This window comes from Strigops habroptila, chromosome 11 (assembly GCF_004027225.2).
Source record: "Strigops habroptila isolate Jane chromosome 11, bStrHab1.2.pri, whole genome shotgun sequence".
NCBI lineage: Eukaryota > Metazoa > Chordata > Aves > Psittaciformes > Psittacidae > Strigops > Strigops habroptila.
The window spans coordinates 35,248,769-35,267,675 of NC_046360.1; the positions used below are offsets into that span (position 1 = coordinate 35,248,769).

An 18,907-nucleotide genomic window follows, 5' to 3' on the forward strand; every position below is an offset into this window, starting at 1 on the left:
ATTCTGACAACCCCAGTTTAGTTTAGAAAACTGCCATAGGAAAAGCAGCTAATTCACTCCTGGAGGCAGCCTTTTATGTATAAGAAACAGTGTATTATATACACTAATATGCCTACCGAATTTTACTCTATATGATTCTTGTCTCACTTCTCGCTTCCATGCTTTCACTAATTGAGCTTCTGACCTTCTTTATTTGTACAACGGTGTCTCAGGGGATCCTCTTGTTCTCTTTATAAAAATGTAACTTAAGTGCTTCCATTAAATAACCATGTCTTTGTATTAACTTGTATTAATGGGTGTGCTTTAACTGCATAGCTGGATCATTTAAATATATTGGAGAGGACGCACAGAGTATATAGAAATCTTGCATAGTGTTTACATGGTCTGCCCACACATTTTACCGAAACTATATTGCTCCAAGTCCTGTGACATGCTAAACAAAAACAAATTTGAGCACCAACAAGGGCAAGCCTCTAGAACAGAAACACATAGTATGGAAATACAAGTGTTATTTACCATAAATCATATGGCTGAGATTGTTAAAAGAAGCTCCTTTCCTAGAGGATCTTGATGTTACTGAAAGGAGTCACCCACAGAAGAGCTGAACATTAATGCTCCACAACTATGTTTCATGAGCCCTCACCATATGCCACATGCAAAACACATGTAGTTTACAAATCAAGGCTCTATCCTGCAAGCAGCTATGCAAAAGCTCAGCCCTATTCATGCAAGTCCTGACAAGTAAAGGAAACTGTAAAATTAATTACGTGAGTTGGAATTTATGGGCTCAGGAATCCATATGACGATTACAATTAACTATGTGTTTATTTCAATTTTCATTCTTCATCTATGTGCTTGACATTTATACAGATTATACATTTGAAAAAGGGAAAAGGTAACTCAGGTCAGCCAGGAAAAGCTTTCTTTGGGATCAAACTGGAACAAGAGCTGCACAGAATAGAAACTGTCCTCCACATGCATCTGCCATAATCCATACTGATGCATTTAGGCTCCAGCCTAACTCAAAGGTCTAAGATTTCCTAATGGGAAGCCTTAGACCTGTGAGGACCCAGAGGAGTGACCCTCAACCCCTGCTCAGCCTGGCTGGAAATGCCAAGGTGGCAGCAGACTCATGCTCCCACCACCTGAGGATGCTGATAGCTGAGAACAGGCTCATGCTGCAAAGCAAAGGTGACATCAGGTGGCAAAAGGCTCCTAGGTAGACAAGCAGACTTATCCTCTCAAAATGAAACCTGCCCCTTTCAGTGCAATACACCCGGAGCAGCCCCCAGTGCTGCATCCTGGGGACAGTTCGGGGACATTTTGCGGGCAGAAGTGACCTCCTGACCATGGAGGGCATGGGGTTAAACAGGCACCCAGCTCCTCACCAGCTGACAGTAAAACCCTGCAGGGGTGGAACATAAAACCCTAGGAAGATGAAGTCTGGGGAATACAAGATCCCACAGAAAACCACCCATTTGCAAAAACATTCTCAGAGGGTCACTCACTCCCAAGTGCCACCAGTTGCCACATGGCATGTGCCATCCTCATTCCAGTTCCCTCCTCCACATCCACCCTAATCTTGATGCATTACTTGCAGTTGAAGGCAGAGAGATGCAATCGCAGTGACAGACTACAGGTTTCCACTGTGCAAAACACACTGTTTACAGCAGCTACCACTGAATTTTAGATTAATAACCAGAGACACAGCCCTTTCTGAAGCAAATAGTAAGAGAATACCTTTATGCTAACTTTTAGCCCCTCTGTGGCAAGGAATTTATCACCGTTTGAACTGTAGTGAGGGGTTCGTGCCAGGGCACATGGGTCACAGAAGTACTTTGTGCTGTATCAGAGCTGGCCCTGGCATGGGCATTCACAGCCCCACGTGTTCCAGTTGCACATCCTTCCTGGGACATGTTTCTGTGAGACATTCCTCGGGCTGCACTCATCTTTACATTGCAAATAAGTGTTTCCTTTGAAACATCAGTGCTTACGCATTTTGGAACCTGACCTACACATGGCATATCCAGTCAAAATGTATTATACACTACACAAGCACTGTAAGGAAAGGTACATATATATTATATGTATAAACATATATACCCACCGGATTGCTTTTTCTGAAGTCTGTCAGATCACCACATTAGAACAGAGAGGCTATTACAGACAGGTTTAGTTAGCTGTGCATCATTTCACACCTTCATTACAATCCTCACAAAGAAAATGGATTGCTTTTGAGCCTCTCTCCATTCTCATTAAACTTCCACTCTTGCGAGGTGTCAGAATTGTAAAATGCCTAATACAGCCAGTTAATTATAACACCACTCACTGCTTTAGCCTTTCCAATTACCCGTCTTTCCACTGGCTGAAGTGGCCAAGCTCCCACCCAGGGTTAGGCAAACCAAAACTAACAAGGGAGACCCAAGAGGTGGCCAGCAAACAGAGGACAACATGCTCCACTGGCCAACACAGGACCTGGGAGACCATCGGAAAACTTTCCACCAGCACAAGATGGTATTTCTTAGAAGGTGGGATGGAAAGACTGTGCTTGTGCAAGGATAAAAGGCAGAGGTGCAGCACGGTTTTCCTCTGCTAATACTGGTAACTAAAAGTCCAACACTATAAACATTGAGGAAGCTATTCTTGGAGATGCTCAGTGCAATAGTATTATTTGTCAGAAAAAGAACTGGCAGAAATTAGCCTGAAATCACAAACCCAAATTTGATTTCTGCTTTAGGACACAAGATACCAGATAGTAGGAGTTACCTCTCTCCTTGAACACTGTCACATTCTTGACGCATGATGAGACCTGCAGGACACCAGCTGATGGCAGCTCCCACAGATCAGACACTGAAGTCTCCTCCTAGTCCAACAGGGCCACTTCCACTCTCTTCTGTGGATGAGAAAAGTGAGGATTTAGACAGAGAATCTGACACTTACGCAGAGCAAACTGCTCCCATGTCCCTTGAGTTTCTGGTGATAGCGTATTTTGGGCATGACATGAAGCTTTCTGAAGTTTCTTATCAGCACAGATGCTGTGGTGATCGGGAAGCTTGACATCTCTCCAACCATTGCTGCATGGATGGATGAAACACCTTTGACCACCTCATCTGGCTCCCCTGACAGAGCCACCCCACCATCTCCCACCTGAGCTGACACCAGCCTGCTCAAAGAAAACTTGATTTAAAGTTCCTCACAGCAGCAAACCCACTATAGGACAGAAAGCAAAATTTTCTGAGGATAAATTATCTTCCTACATTGCAGGCATGGCATATACCCACACAAAGGACACTACTCTTTATAGCTCTTTTTCTCTTACTGCACAACCAAAGCAACTAAGGATTGCCCAAGTCACACCTTGCTGTACAAATGAATATTTCATTTTTAACAGGGAATAATTTTCAATGTATTTATGAAGAAAGGCATCATAGCTGCAAAGGAACACCATGTTCTGGCAGAGACATCCCGAACACAACTGAGAAAGCCATCTCCCCAATGAGGGATCAGAAGATCAAAGTTGTGTTTTATTAGTTGTATGAAAAGTATCTTTAGCTCTCAGTTGAAAGGAAAAATTTGCATTTAAATAGAAAGATTAATAACTGTAATACACAGAGCCCACACTGAATAATTTTTTGTAACAGAAAATAATTCATATTGTTTTATATAAATTGTACACCTTAAGTCAAGCTACAAAAAAATTATAATCATAATATTTTATGGAACGGTTTTAATATAATACAGCTTTGTTACATTATTATTCTCTGTTGTAAATAATGCATGTCTGGAGCTTTGGGGAAAGGCTGGATTTGAAATACTTATCTCTGAAAATTCTATGGGGGGTGTTCTTTTCAGTGTGTTTACACTATGCATGAGTTTTACTTCTTAAAACAAAAAAGTATCTATTCAAACAATAGGAACAAACTATCCTTCCTACTGCAAAGACAGACCAGCAGGTGATGCCTATGGAATTTTTTTGGAAAGAAAACTTCTTCTCTAGAACACACAGATTTAGAGTCACTCAAGTATTCTGAAATTCTATTTAACCGTTGAGTTGTTTTGGTCAGGTTCAAAACCTGATCTTTAGATCTAAAACCTTCCATTTTTACATTCTTTGAGCATTGTGGGGCAGCTTTTAATTTTATTTTTGAATGATTTTTCACTTATAACTATGTGGTTTTTTAAACCCTGACTCCAGGCCACAGGAAAACAGCCTCCCTTTTGCATTTCATTCTAACCAAGCCTTTAAAAAATATATATATACATAAAAATATTGATGTTTCAGAGGAAAATATCCAAAAATCCCTTAGGATTAGCCTGAAGCATTTCATTTTCTGTCTGTGTGTGATTTGCTTTTGTGCATTAGTTATTTGCCCAGCTCTGAGGAACTCAGCTAGGAGCACACGGTTGTGTCTCCGGGTTATACCCCCTGGTGGTCTCCTGCTGCTCTCCCAGGGGTTTGAGAGTTACAATTTCTTCCAGCTCCAGCCTTCTGGGCTGCCAGCCTCCTCCCTGCTATCCACACCCTGCTTGTCTCCAACACCCTGAGAGACGCTCAGGAGGAGATGTCAGGTGGAAGCCTGAGCTGCTGCAGTTAGGCAGAAAAGCTGCATTTTCCACTGGGAAAGAAGCCAGTGCAGCCCAGAGGCTGCTGCAACTGCTTCAAGAAGCTCTTCTATTGCTTTTTGACTGCTGGAAAAAGGCAATTCCTTTGCTTTCCTCTCCTGGACTTATGCCAGCAGAGCCCTACCACACTCAGAGCATTTATTCTGCCTTTGCTCAAGGCTCCCACATCCCATGGCCAGATCACTAACACTGGGCACTGTCACTGGTGTCCAGGTACAGGGAATACATCAGTCTGCATCCTCACCTGCCGAGGGAAGCTGAAAGCACCACAAGCTCCTGTTTGCAATGGGAAAGGAGCGAGATGCAGAATCTATTTCCTGCTGCAGCACGAGCACAGAGCAGGGAACTCACAGCATTTAATTTATCACTTCTTCATATATTCCACTCCTTACCCAGAAAAACCTTTTAATTAGAGAAGGATCAGGAGGGAGTTGCCCTGTGTTTCCCCAGTGCCACGCGGATAATAGAAGAAAGCAAAACCCCTTACTCTGCTCGGAGTCACTGGCACCACTAATTACTCTCCCAGAATTCAGCTCAGGTTCCTCTTTGCTGCTCATTCAACCTCCATCACTCTTGCTGCCTTCCATTTCACTGCACAAGCACTGAGCAACAGGCACAGACACAACCAAGGAAGGTTGTAAAAGCCATTGCTGGAGTACAGCAGTGTTGCTTGAAATGAGGGCTCAAGAGCAGACAATCAGGACTAGATGCTCAAAAACATGGCATGTGTCCATTAGGGAGCACAGCGCTCTCTTTAGGCTCTAATGCAGCTAGACTCCAGAGGCTGCAAGGCTTCGCTGTGATATGTGTTACTTGCCAGCAGCAATGCTGGGCTTTTAGGTTAGATGTTGGTGCAGGGATTGAAATGTCCATTGTCACCTTCCTGCTGTCACTCCCACTGCCACCATGTGCCCAAAGCCTACAGCCTGGGTGCCAGCAGCAGGGAGGGTAAGGATTGGCAAGGATTGGCCAGGCTGGCAGCTGCTGGGGACTTCCTCTTCATCACTATAATTACAGAGCCAAAACAAACCAGAGGTGTGCAGGGAACCACATAACTTGTGAAATACTGTACAGATACAGATGCATCAAAAACTAACTTAAAAAATCCCTTTCAACAGTTAAAGTCAAAAGGCAAAGCAGGCAAATTCCTTGACAACAGCACATGAGAGCTAGTGAGGACAAGCACCAACATTAGCAGCAGCCCGCTGAGATTTGGATGACCGAAGACCTGAGCTGCCAGTGCTGGCTGGGCTCCTCCTGGCCCATGTACTCCCTTTGGTTTGGGAGCTCAGCTACTCAGCAGGATACAGAATGATGGCAGGAGCTCAGGGGCAGTCCTTCCTCAGCGAGGGAATTGGCTTCAGATTTGGTTCAGTGATTTGCCTCAGTAGATTTGTGCCAGGGTGATGAGACCTGGGCAATTTAAGTTTAATAAACCACAGGACTGCTTTATCCCCTTCTCTTTAATGGGGCTCAGAAAGGAGGGGATGAGACGCTGGATGTTACAACTTCCAAAAAACGGATCTGAATACAGGATTGTTCTACTGCCCATGGCCAGCTAATGCCTCTGCAGGTACAAAAGAGCAGCCCTTCCTTGAACAAACATTTCACCCTCAGGCAGCTTTGTGGGAATTTGTGGCCTAGTCACTTCTTTTTCAAAGCATGATCAAATCTTTTCTATTTAAAAGAGCAATAAAAGCAAACTAATTTTCTTGCACACAACGTCAGTTAGCTTTACAATATTTTGTCATATATTCCTTAGCTACTCAAAGTTACTTCTGGAGCTTCTGAATGCAAATATTTCCTGACAAGGAGAAGGATGAAATCACATGATTTTTTTAATCTCAGTTATACATTCACATGTCACACATCCAAAGTTAACAAGAGACTCATGTAAAGCAGTTTTCTACTTCCAAAATAACAGCAATAAAAATCCTTGTCTATTATACAGTAAGATAGTTTGCTGCCTTTATTTTTCTGACCACATGTGTATTGTGCAAGCAAAGGACAGAGTCTTTTATGTTATCATCCTGCTGCCTGGAAATCTCATTCTGCAATCTCTGCTTTTTCATTGCCATTTTCAGATGTTTAATGAAGCAACAAAGGGATATGAGATGCCCCTGTTATTTCTTTTGCCCAGTCTCTATCATTTTCAATCTCAGAACTATTGAATAAATGGAAATATAGTTACCAGCTCTGTTTCACACTTCCTGAGCAAAACTCCCATTGGAGGCCGTGAAAAACATGGGTAAGACAGACAATGCAGGTTTAAGGCTCCTTTATCTCCTCATTGCCTGTGTGGAATAACATAAAAGGAACATAGTCACTGTTCATAGGCCTTGTCTGATTTTTAGCCAAATATTACCATTAAGAAAGGGTTTTCTAAATGAATGGTCCATGTTCATACTCTTACCACAGCCACCCCTTTACCTAGTTGTTTTCCCCTTTGGGACCTCATGCTACTACCAGCAAAAGCCCAAAACATAAATATGCCACACTCCTCTGCACACAGGTGGGGATTTGCCCAAGGAAGCTGTGCAGAAAGCGGATTTTTTCCCATCTCCAGCTCAGAGGGGCACCACTAACCTTTCCTTCCTGCACAGTCATCTCAAACGACAGGAACGATCAGGCTTCAACGCTGAAGGTCAGTTACATCAACCTTGTCCATTTTCTACTTGAGTACAAGTTCACATACATCCTTCTGCTTGCCAAGATCCCGCTCAGCCCACTGGTCTGCAAGAGCATACATTAGAGGGAATTTTAATGACTTGAACTCGTGCTGAACTTCCTCTTTTAGCTGCTGTTTTAGTGATTTGTTGACTCTCCAAGGCTCATTCAGGGCTTTTTTTTCAGCCTTGACAGAATAGATAGAGTAGACATGGATTTTATGTGCCAAGCCTTCTGTATTTTTGGCACTCCACTCGTCACATAGCAGGTCAGTGAAACACAAGTTCAAGAAACAGAGGATGCCTCCCGCGTATATCTGTGGTGTCTCAAAGTAGCCCAAACTAATCTCTTCCTCTCTTCCCCATTAGCAGTGATGCTGAGCTGGAAGCAACGGCTGAGGATGCTTTAACAGCCACACAGAATCTTAATAAGATCTACTTAGATTTCTATTGTGCATTTCAGACCGGCTGGCTCAGTTTCCTTAGCCACAGCCTTACAAAAGGAGCTGAACACTGCTTTATTTTTGTGGGCATTTAAATTATTTTAGCATTGTCTCCGATTTTTGTATCAGCCATCTGCAAAGTGTGGCAGGATGTGTGTAATCTCCTATGGCACATGTTGTACTTTCTCCATTATTATCAGATGGGAGAGAAAAGCAAAGTTAAGGGAGATTAAGGTCAGCGTACTTTCAACATCCAGTCGCTGTATAATCCACTGCGTTATCGCTAGGGAAGATTATCTGCCTTGATAGGACCCATTCTTTGAGCCATTCAGCTCTGTTGAGGCCCACTTCTCTCACAGAATGGTATTTCTCTTCGATCTGAAAGGAGAGAAATCATACATAAATTTTCCACTACATCCTGGTAATGTGCAGTGAGTGATTGTCTGTGGGCAGGATACAGGGGAGACTGTACAGCACTGTACAGCACAGCTGAGCTCTGTGCTGTCCAGGGCCACAGCAGAAAAGATGCTAAAGCATCCACACTGGCAAGTTGGAGACAACCCCCCTTCCCCAAACCTTCACCCCAACTATGGGGAGCCGAGCTGATTGCTAAAACACCACAGGGATGAAGGCAGAGAGAACAAGCTGCGCTGACCAAGGGGCTTCCTTCTTGCCAGGAAGATACTGGTGAGCAGGATCAGGCCTCCCAAGGCAGAAATCACAAGCTGTTTCTTGCAAAGGGCCCACAGGCATGATTTTGTTGATGTTAAATGATCCAAAGAATTATGTGGGGAGGGTGAGGCACAAAGTGCAGTGCGCTTGGGACAAGAGTGACTCAATGCCCTGCCTGTTCCAGCAGACATATGTGACACTCCAAAAAAAATGCCCTGAAAGCAACATAATTAGTGCATTATCTCCTAGTAGGAATAATGCATCTCTCCCCAGTAGGAATATAGCTCAACAGACACGCTTCATCTACCGAAGTTCGGTAAGGCAAGGCCTCACACTGCTCCTGAGCATCACCACATTTAATCAGTTAATAGTCTCTGAGTGTCTCTGTGTGATGAGTGGAGAGCAAAAACAGGACCAAGCAGATGCAGGGCTCTGCCACAGTTTATATGGGTTAAATGTACCCCAAGAGAGAGAGGACAGCAATACTTACACACAGTTATAGCCCCACTGTGAAATATCCAAACTACCCATTACAATCACCATGCTCCAAGAGTAACTAGAGTACCCCAGATTTCAGGATAATTTCCCTCTGTTTGCAGTTAATGTATGAAGGTAGAGGGTTTTCAAATTACTTTAATTTGTGGTTCCTTATCCGCTCCCAATAAGTTAATGACTGTTGCTCCTCCAGAACTCATCTCTTAGCAACAAAAAGGCTTAACAGCCTGGAGGACTCCCTCCATGGGATAACCTCACAACACTGGGAGTTCATATGGGATGTCAAAAGAAAGCAAGATGGAAGAGCAGCCGCTGACCTCGGGCAGGCAGTATTCAGCTCCAGGAAACTCCCTGTCAATTATCACATTGTGTGCAAGTGAATGGGGGATCTTCCGCTCGGGTGCTGGGAGAGGACGGAGAAACAGGCACCATCTCTTTCCCACAGCAAGATCCACTGCGAGCACCAGGAGCTAACGCCTCATTGCAAGGCTCTGCTGCAGAATCTGCTCCTTACAAATTCCTACAGTCTTACAACAAGCAATGGCTGCGGTTCAGGTGGTAGAAATGCTAGAGAATGACTTGCAATTCGGTCAGACACACCAAACCAGCACCTCATTTTGTTCATGGGGCATTTCAATCACTTGCAAGTTACCTGTGTCGCACCTACCCTTAGCGGTCCAAATTCCACAGCTGCTTTCCATGGATTTCCATTAATTTCTTGTTTCAATGGCTTGAGGATGAAGTCCTCATCTTCCATCCCTATTCAGTCCCTGCCTGAAAGGGCATCTCGTGTGGATACACATGGGGCAGGAATGCAAACCCCAAAACTGATTGATCTGAAGCTGAGCAAATGAGCAACCAAAGCTAATACTGTAGAAGGAATAAAAAAACACACAGTTTCAGCAAGCTATGAGCAAATATGGAAAAAAAAAATTAAAATGATAGAATATTTCCACTGTGGGAAAACATGAGGCAAAAAATCCAAACACACCAAAATGTTTTGTTTTTAAAAAGTCAAAATATTTCATTCCAACATCTCCCAAATGAAGCTTGCAGCTTTTTCTCTCCAAAACACTTTTGGTGTGTAATTCATTTTTAAAAGGAAGGAAGCAAGTTGTTTTTAAAGGGTCAGATCACATACAAAGTAGCCACAACGTCCTTTGGCTGATTCACAAGTGATTTGGAAATTGCAACCATGGGATTCGCTTTGAGAAATGAGGATTACTTGGGAAAGATGGGATCTATCTCATGAAATGGGGGAAGAAGCCAATGCCCTACTGAGGAGGGGTTTCAACTAGATTCACAGGGGCCAGATACCAGAGAGCACAGGAGAAGGGGAGGGCTGGGAGAGGAGAAAGCAGGCATGCACAGGGCTAGGGGGAGACCCTGAAGAGGAACTACTATGACATCGGCTTCTAAGTTACATTAAAATCAATTAAAACCACACATAACATTTTGCTGCATTGCTTTCCTGGGCAATAAATGACTGTAGCTGTCACAGGGAAGGAAAATGAGCATGATGGGAGGCAGGCAGTGAAGCAATGTAAAACAGAGGCTTTCCCCAGCAGCAGAAAAGGTTTGGAGAGCTGAGAGTCAGGGTCTCACCTCAGTCCCTGGAAAGCTCTACTCTTTGCTCTAGGGTTTCCTGCGAGATAAGAGATCATCACTAATCCCCCAAAACATGGCACATCTGCACTCAGAAAGCTGAAAAGCAGCAGCCAAGGCTGAGAGGTGCTCAGACCCCACACGCAAACAGGATCTATGAGCACCAGCATGGTATCCAGGACAGGTTTCTCCAGAGACGCTCCCTAGCAGAGAGGAACTGACCTGAACCAAAGCAAGCAGCATGTTTGCTCCAGTGTGGGAAACCTTCCTGGTGCCTTATCAGCTTCCCAGCTAGGGTAAGGTCTTCATTCTCATCGGCTTTTAATTTTTTTGCTTATAGCTTTAGTATTGCTGTATCATATATAACTGTACTTTCATGCTTGGGTAGCAGCAGTAATAGATCAGCAAGATTTCTTGCACATATCTCGGGAGGAAAAGTTTTATTAAATCATTAAATAAAATCATTATGTAGTCTGCCTTTACAAAATAAAAAGGTCAGCTTTAGAACTGAAGCAGAAGTGGGAAAGTAGGTGCTGTGAACCCTATACCAAAGTAGCTGAATTAGATGTTGCTTACCAAGGAGGAAACAGAGTGCATGAACTTAAGACAAAAAGAGAAAAAGGAAAAGCAGGGGTAAAAATATCCTGAATTAAGCCTTTTCTCACCTCTAACAAGGGTCTAGAAACAGCACTAATCAATCCAAATGACATTTTAGTGGGGAGATCTATTTTATTCTTCAATGATCATATGGCTTTATATGTTATAATTTGGTTCTGAATTATGGCCTACATCAATTATAATTGAACACTGCTTCCCACTCTACAGTCAGACTGTGATGAGAGCAGAAAAGCAGTGGACATTAGAGGATTACTATCAGAATCACCTAATTTAATTAAGGAGGAGATTTATTAAAATGGTAACATTAACAGGTGTTTTATGAGACTAATAATTAATAAGGTTTCTGTAGAACATTTGTAAGAGAAATAGACAATATGCAGTGCCAGCAGAACTCCCTGTAATGGGATAACAATAAAGCATTACGAACTGTAGATCAGATATTATGACAATAATCTGATACTGTAAATTATGGTTTGAAGAGGATTAAATACCATTACTGCAAATTAGTATTTATTTAAGCTCCAACAGGCCTTTGCACACCGTCCAGAGGAAAGGTGAGCTGCAGGCAAGCTCTCCAGCATGGATACTTGCTGTCCTGAATATCATCATGATGAGTTGAGAACCTTGCTATCTGCCAACACAGCAATAATCCTGACAAGGTCCACCTAGGAAACCACAATGGGGCTGCAAGGAAGCACTTCATGATGGTCCAGCAACTCATTTTTGACCTTAGTCGAGTTACCTTCAAGCAACTGAAAGCTGGCAGCCCCACACTGCTCTCCAAGCTGCATGCTCCAAAGTATCCCTATGGGACATGGTGTCTCCTGGGGCTCCAATACACAGGATACTGAAGGGTGGGAACGGTGGTGCCTGTTCTCTCCTTTCCATTGCTGCAGGCAGAGCAAGGGGTGAGTTCCGGGAGTGTGAGGAGAGAAAGGGGAAAGCAGGGTGAGAAATCAAGAGGGAGAAGTGTCCTTTCACACCAGGGAGCAATACCCCAGCTCACTAAAGGAAGGAGTAGAGAGAAGAAATAGCCATGGGGTCTTTCCTGGAAATGAGGGTGCTGAGGGACTTTGCCAGAGTTACTTGGCAATTTACAGCTTGCGTTAACACCTGGTGCTTTCTTAGCTTTAGGCTTAAAACAGTTTTTATCCCAGCTCTGGTCCCAGCAGCCCGCCAGGTAAGAGGGGGGAGGCGGCTGCGGAGCACACAGCCCTTTCTCCGAAGCAGTTCCAATCCCTGACACAGTGATGGAAGAGGATATTAGCAGTGGGAAATTTTTTCAAGGCCAGTACTTTAATGAGCTCCTAAATAATGACTTTATCTTAGAGGCACACTCAATATTCATCCAGTATCACAGCCAAACATTGCCGCTGCCTGACTTCAGTCAACAGCAAACAAGTCCAGAGAAACCAGCCTTCCATTTGGTTTTGGACCAGGTTTTGCACCATGCCTCAGCTTCCTCTTTTGTCAGGGCTGGGTTTGATTTGCTTTATAGTCCGGCTGAGCTAAGGGAGAAGGCCCTCACCCAGCCCCTACAGAGGCTCCACCACACTCCTCTTCCGCAAATTGCCACAGATTGAACGATTTTGGGTTACTTCAGACATACCCATTAATCACAGTTTAGTTTCTGTGAATCATTCTGGTTAGCACATCCCAACTGAGGTAGTTTGGATCCAGCTTTCCCTGGCTTTTGTTTCCAAGTTTGGGGCCACAAATCTTGGAGATTTATATGTACTCCAACATGAGATATTGTTTCAGGCAAACCATGGAGAATTCCTGTAGGAGACTATTTCCATTAACATTTCCCTAGTCCAGAAACAGACTCTGGGCCACAGCATTTTTATGGTTCTGGGACGCTTATGAGAGCAGATTGGTTTCTCTGTCAAGACAACCCAGCATCCAGCAGCCTCTGGAGCTCCCATATATCTACTTTCAAATTTCATTTCATTTTTAGCATTCTCCTCTATTTGTGTGTGCCTGCAGGGAGCAGAAACCCAGCCAGAGTGCTGTGAACAACCTGCTTCCCAACCAAAGGTGTCATGGGCAGCCTGCACAGAGAAACACCTCTCCTCAGTACAGTGTTGCAGACTCAGGAGATTCACAGCACATAAAATCTCCATCCCATTTTCCATGGGCAGGAAAGGACTCCCAGACACTTTGAGGGACTTTTAAAGGCTGCAGGCTGCACCTAACAGTACCAACATGTATCCTGTTGGTTTCACAGGCAGAGTACAGGCCTGGAAGCAATATGGGTGATGTATTTCAAAGGGGATAAGGTGCACAGCCTATTCCGTCCCTGCAAAGGAGGTCCTCTGGGCCAATTTAAGCAAAATTGTTGCAATAGAAAAGCCTGTTTTCTTCCCTAGTTCTGTTATTTAAATCACTTCTATGGGATGCCACTGTCGGTCACTGAGTTTTAATATTACCACAGCAGCATTACAGTGGAATGAGTGCTGAATCAATAAAAAATTAAGGAAATACAGTTCTTATTACACAGTGATATTTGGAATTGATCCCTTAGGCTTTCCAGTCACCTCAGTTTTGTTTTATTCACCCATGGATGGAGTGTGGTGCAAAGTAGTTTGAATGCAGAAACCAATCAGTTGTAATCTAATTTTAAATGGACCACGAGCAAACTGAGAAAATAAAGACAGGCAGGGGCATCATGTTGACAGATGTGCCTATGCTGTATTGTATCTCTGCTCTGCCTAACTAGGAAAAATACTCTCTTAAATTGTTTTATCTATGTATAATGCCAATAACAAGAACAATAGGGGGGAAACTTGGTTTCTGCAAGGACATGAAGAATAAATCTATAGAAAAAAAAATGTGAAAAGAAGAAATAATATCTCTTCTTGGCCTCGCTTGTAAAATGCTAAACAAATAGCCAATAAGCATATGAAAAGCATAAAATAAGCAGCACGGATGTTGTACGCGTCCATGTTAACATGGATTTCTCTCTGAGGCCAAAATCCAATTGTTCTCTGACTCCTCAAGCGAAGGGGCTACAATTTGCCTGGAGGAATTGTGGATGAACAGAGAGGTGGTGGCAATCAGTGGGTAGTTACATCCAGCACAGTGCACAGCTTTCTGCAACCTCACCTCACGCTGCAGTCCTAATTCATTTCAACTGCTTTCACCTGCAATTTGCAATTATGATTTTCTCTTTCATTCCTACCACTATGATCTCTTACAGTTGATCAATCCCTCCTCTGCTTAATCCAGCTTGCACTGCTCTATGAAGCAGGTCCTTAAGTCACAACCTCCTCGCAGGTCCCAGTGTTGAGAGACAGCAGCATTGAACTGTCAGTGCTCCCCACAGCCAAAATCTGACTCCCCCAAGTACCAGCATCCTTAGTCTCCACTTAATACCTTTGAGTCCTTGAAGCTTCAGCCTCCACTCATTCCTTCGGGAGGGGTGATGGTCTCTATGAGGGATCCATCTTCTACCTGTCCACACATCAGAAAAGAGCTCAAGTGCCTTAGTGTGCCTTTAGACCTGACCCAAGTCAGCAGCTTTCTTTGGTCCTTTAGTGAATTCGCATCTTTTACCTCTTTATCAAGCCACCCATGGCTGTAATTCCTCTGTCCTGACTCAAACGGCTGCATTTGCTTCCTAAACACAAAGAAAACTGAGTTAGAAGCTTGTCTAAAATTTAAGACCCAGTTAGTACAGGATGCTACCACAGTGCATTAAAAGCAGACACTCTGAGACCCCACCAGACCTACTGAAATACATCTACCATAATATGCAGGAGAAGTTACGTTACCACAGGGGCTCAGCTTCAGGAAACACTTCAGAACTGGTATTTTTCTAACACAAAAAAATAGAGCATTGAGATGGTTCAGCAGTCAGCCCCCACGGATAAAAAATAGATAAAGAGAACAAATCACCAACCTAAGTATTCATCATGGTTTCACTACTAGTTCTCACACCGCATTTCATTTTTTTCTGCAGATACCAGTTTGACCATTAATGCTGACCACTGGTACTCTGAGAAACCAACCAGCCAAAAGAGAAACTGAAAAGAAAACAATACTACAGCCATGAAAAAAGGTTTCTTTGGTTAAAAAGGAAAAACACCCAATTAAAATGGGAGCTGTAATTCTAAAATTCAATCACAAATGGAAGAATTATGGCTATGATCTTCAAGAGCATAAATCGGCAACAAGGAAGAGCAGACAACTTGAGAAAGGAACCTAAAGGTATTGATAGAAATTCTGTGACTTGTAGAATAATAAAAAGATGGAAATTTAATATAAGAGCATGACATTACATCCTAGCAAGGTTTCAGATTTCGTAATAGATGAGGATGGAAAAAATTGTCAAACATGATGCAGAAAATACAGAAATAAACAGCAAACGTTTCCGTTCCACATTTAAAATGATGGAAAATTCGTTCATCTTTTTACAGCAACATGGCAACACTTTCTATTCCAACAGTAACAGATTTTAAACAGCCATTAAATGTAAACATTTAAGTGCGAGATTGACTAATTTGCTCTCCAGCCTATTAAAACAATTAACAAAGATCCCTCTGAAACAGGCACGTTCATTTTGAATCATCTGCATTCAATGAGGAAGCCTCAAAGGAACCTCAAGAAATTCAGGATCACCCCAGTATTGAGCAGGTTTCACAGGGCTACCACAGTATGCACCCCCCAACACCCACAGGCTGCGTTCTCATCCCTACTCCTCCCCATTTCAATGGGCAAAGGCACTGCTACATTATTTCTTGGCTTTGAAAGCTCTTTGCTGTCAATTTGTTCGATTTCCCTGTTCTCCAGCCCACCTTGGAGGATGCTATTTGTTAAATGGATCCTCCTTGAGAGTTTGTGAATATGTTTTGATTGGATTTGATTATCACATATAAACCTCAGAGTACTTGGGCTGGCCAGGAATATAAATACAATTATTAGTAGTAACAAACATTAGGCAAAGCTGCACTGACTCACTGCAAAGCCCTCTTCAGCCCCAGCCACACAACTACTTTAGCTTTGTTTCCTTGCCCACCATTTGTGATGCTCTTTGGAGGAAAAGCTGTACCACCTTCGCCCAGAGCCCAAGCTTGACTTATCTACACCCTCTTGCTTAAATTATGCCAGCCCATCTGCAGGCACAGCTAATCCTCTTGTTATCTAGCAACTGGTAGCTCAGCTCTGCTCCGCTGCACTTAGCATTATACAGATCAGCCAAGTATCAATGCAGCATCACTGAGGAGAATCTAGATTGTGGGTTTTTTTTTCCCCATGCTTCCTTCTTTTGAAACTTAAAATACATGCTGGAAATAATTTCAAGGGCTGCTGAGTATTGCCACTGAGGGAATGCAAGGGGCTCTCAACATTCAGACTAAAAGACAGTTGGAAATTTGCAAATGGTTGCCTTTGAAATTAGATTTTGAGGCTGAATTCAAAGAAGCCTGTGTAGCTTGTCCCACTCCCTGCAAATACACATGGCACTTCTGACAGAGGGTAACAAATCCTCTTCTATCTTGCTGGGTCCAGCCAACTGTGTCTCATCCCAGAGCCTTGGCCCAACTGAAAGGACTCAAGCGACAACCTGCATGGAGTTGGCGTCAGTGCTGGACTTGCATCAGCATTAGCCGGGGGAGGCCAAGCCAGCACCACTAACTCACTGTGGGGCCAGCAAAGTCACTCTGAGAGGAAGGTGCAGTTCAGCTCATGTTTGCTCAATGCACAAATGGAAGTCCAGATTTCTTCAAACCAACTCACCAGCAGAGCAAGGATGGGGAGAGCTCACCTACAGCATCTGGCCCACCAGCTCCCGGATCACTCGCGACAACCATGGGCCACCAGATGCTGGTGCACATCCTGTAGTGTTATTTACCATCTCCTTCTCCAGTAGCACACAGAGGTCTTCCAGCAGGAGCTAGACCTGCCTCTATTATGCCCTTTTCATGATAAATCTTTCCGCTAAGCATTGGCACTCAAACTAGCCAAAGTAGACCAGAAGTATTATAAATCAAATAGTACAGCAGGAAAAAACCCAATGAGGAACCTGCTAAAGTGCACAGAAATCTTCTGTGGCAGAAATGAAGACTAAAGCCAGGTATCCTCAGCCCCAGCTTCAAGTCCAGACACTCCTTGCAATCCGTTTACCCAAACTGCCCCATGCTCCTCAGTCTTCTGTGGCACAAGAGTGTCACATCCTCTGTTATATAAAAGGAAAGCAGCATTGTATCAGAAAAGGAGCTGGTAGGAACAGTCTTTGTACAGCATGTTGTTTTTCACTCTTTGTACTAGCTTCCATTAATGTAATACATTTTTAAATGACAAATTTCCACTTTTCATCTTCCTGTAACCTGAAAGTAGCTTATTGACGTCTGCTTCCGTGCATCTCCACTTCCACACAACGAATGAAGGAGATGTGCCAAGGCATCCTCATGGAGAGGTCACTTAATTCTGGTTTGTAAAGCCAAATCTCCTGCGATCTCCATAATTACCAATCAATTTTACATAAATAGCAAAATTAAGCTCCATTATTCTCATTTACCACAAAATTAAAGGAATTAATTAAACATGGGGAAAGTGTTGATGTCTGCCAAATTGTTACTTCCAACAGATAAAAACAAATTCAGGAATGATATGTAGAGAGAAGAAAATCAGCTTTCCATCCAGCAACTCAGTGAACTGTTGCAAGGAAGACTGTAAATAACAATCAGTGTGCCAGGCTTCTTCCATCTGAACACTGGGACAAGAAAAACAGCTCTGAAACAATGCCTTGTTTTTGTTTTTGCAAAACAGAAAAGGCCCTGGGGACTGGTAACAACAGGCTTCAACGAGAATGGTTCTTTGAAACTTTGATTTGTCAAAGGACTGCTGCTCTGTAATTAACATGAATGGGTTTAGCTAAACATCTCAAAGGAACAAAAGAGGGTGCAAACATTTGGAGGCGAATTGTGACCACAGGAAATCTTTGCAGGTGGTTGAATAATAGAGAGACTTTCCAAAGTGCAGGAGCCAGAGTTGGAAAAATAGGGAAAACTGAACTAAGTGTTGAAGAGCTTTGAAACTCCAACGTCTTCTCCTGTCCTAATGAAAATGCATCAACAGGCTGAAGTTACAGTCATAAGACAAATGCATGACTGCAAGCACTGCTGAAAGACACTTGCAATTACAGCTGCTCTGGAACAATGAAATATATACTGTTCCTTAAATAAACTGAAAAAATGATAACCTCTTTTAACTGTCGTGGTGTAGTAGAGAGATCTTCATATCTTCCTTAATGAGATTTTTATTGCCAGTGTAAATTTGTCTTGAACTGAATTTTTGTCTTGGGAACTCTGAATTATGTTATACCAAGTTGTTCCTGGTACGCATGCAGGCTTGCACACATTTTTTGCTGTGAAAATGGCTCCTTCTGGCAAACTGAAAGCAATTGAAGCTCAATTTAATTAGCTGCCTTCTGTAAATATGCCATTATTCTTCTAGCTCAGTGCTGGAGTTATGTTTACAAAGGGAACAGATAGCAATAATTATTTTGGGCAATAGTTAGTCAGTATTAGTTAATGCCTTAATTGAGAGGAAATTAAGACAAGTGTAGTCTTTAAGGGGGGGGAAACAAAAGAATCTATCAGTCTATAGCACATAGACACTACACCTGTATGTTGCTTCTTGGGCTGGAATGTATAGAAAGTTTTAGCTAAAAAAGCAAACCTTTACCGTGTGTTCTGGAACCAGAGGGGGTTAATGACAATCATCTTAGATTTTTATTCATAAAAATTTGGTGATTTTTTTTAAAGTAACTTTGATCAACCATCT

General features: G+C 43.0%; 1 long non-coding RNA gene across 1 annotated transcript; it reads right to left on the reverse strand.

The window, feature by feature from the left end:
- Positions 1-2,772: 2,772 nt before the first annotated feature.
- On the reverse strand, positions 2,773-7,301 carry LOC115614780. Its single transcript, XR_003993845.1, has 3 exons — positions 7,210-7,301; positions 6,815-6,917; positions 2,773-2,893 (listed from the first exon to the last, which is right to left on the reverse strand). It is a non-coding gene; the product is annotated as an uncharacterized LOC115614780 (long non-coding RNA).
- Positions 7,302-18,907: the final 11,606 nt, after the last annotated feature.